Below are 1,747 nucleotides of genomic sequence, written 5' to 3'. Positions count from 1 at the left end.
TTTTATAATTGGATCAATGAATCAATAAACAAATATATATAAAGATAAAGATGGCAAAGCATTGTCCAATTATGAAAATATATGGTGTGACAAAAAATGCTATTAATATATATTAGAAACACTGAAGTCCATTAAGAAACAATGCCTCAAAGGTGTTACTTCTTTGCCTGAGGGTGATATGAAGTAAAAATAATGGCCCCTGTCCTTGTTCGGTCAGGGCCACGTTCAATGTTGTTTTCTGAAGAAAAAAAATCACAACTATCAATGCATAGTCAATGACTAATAAAATGAAAGGAGAAATGCAAGGATGAATGGACAGAATATTTCAATCTTTGTATGATCTTTTCTGTTTTGTACTCTGAGAATGGATGCTCCCAAACTGCTTTAAGCTCTCTTCTATGGTCACGAGCTCTGTGATTGCATCTATGTATTGGGAGCATAGAGACCAATGTGAGTATAGTCAAAGTTCTCGGCATGGTTTGGGTGGGTACTCACTGTATTGTTAGAAAGCATTGCGTATAATCCAAGAAGGTCAACCGTGGCCCAGTGATAAATATGGCATTGCCGTGAAACATATTGATGAATCAGTATTTATAAAATTAAAAATGATTAATGAAAGAGATATAATCAATGTGGTGAATGATCCTTTAGATAGCTGTAAAATATATCTTGTTCTTAACTTTTTGCAATATATAGTTGTTTAATTCTTAGTAGTGAAATGATGAGTTGATCAATAAACAAATGTAGAAATTAATGGAGAAGAGGACCAACCTTCAATCTCAATGATGACAACTGGTGGCATATGAGTCACGGGTAATAAATACTGTATGTCTGCCACTCTGAGGTTCCATGTAAAAGAAATCTAGTCTCCTGCTTGTGTTGGAAGTGATCTTATAAATATATTTAGGAATATACAAGGATCATGTTTTTGTTTTTTTGTTAATGGATTTTGATTCTGTTATTGCAAATCAATGAAAGAATCAATAAATATAAACATATGAATAATGGAAGCATCATTCAATTATGAAAATACATAGACAAAAGAAGGCATTAATATATATTGACAGCTTAAGTCCATTAAGAAATAAATGGTTCGAATATGTCACCTCTAGCTAAGGACGATATGGATGATATAAATACTAGCAAATATTCTTGTGAGTTAGTAGAAGATTCAACTTTTTTGCTTTTCCTATGAGAAAATGAAATATATATTATCTGAAGTTAAGAAAAACCTAAATGACTGACTAGCTGAAAGGGGGAATGCAAAGATTGATGGAAAAAAGAGCTCAATCTTATAATTGGCTCTACTTTCTACTCCTCAGAATGGGCACACTTGAGTTGATTTGAGGATTTTTCCACGGTCACAAACTCTTTGGTTTCCTCTGTAGTTGGTGACACCGATACCAATGTGAGTAATAGTTATAATTCTTCTTTTTGTTTGAATGTTTTTTGGAGGCTGTTTTTTAGAATGTTTTTTAGAATGCTTTTTAGAATGCCATGTATTAATAGGATGTGCTTAGTATAATCAAAGAAAGCCAATCATGACCCAATGATAAATATGCGATTATATGCAACGGTGTATGAGGCCCAAGCCTAGATCAATAATGATGACTGGTCATCGTTATTGATGAGTCATGGATGATGAATAGTATGTGTTTGAAACTCAGAGATCCAAAACAAAAGATCATCTCACCTACCGCCTCTATTGGAAATGATCCTCAGACAGATGTTAAGAGTATATGAGGGC

This window comes from Propithecus coquereli, unplaced genomic scaffold (genome assembly GCF_000956105.1).
Source record: "Propithecus coquereli isolate 6110/MARCELLA unplaced genomic scaffold, Pcoq_1.0 Scaffold256, whole genome shotgun sequence".
Classification (NCBI taxonomy): Eukaryota; Metazoa; Chordata; class Mammalia; order Primates; family Indriidae; genus Propithecus; species Propithecus coquereli.
Note: the sequence above shows the minus strand (reverse complement) of the source record.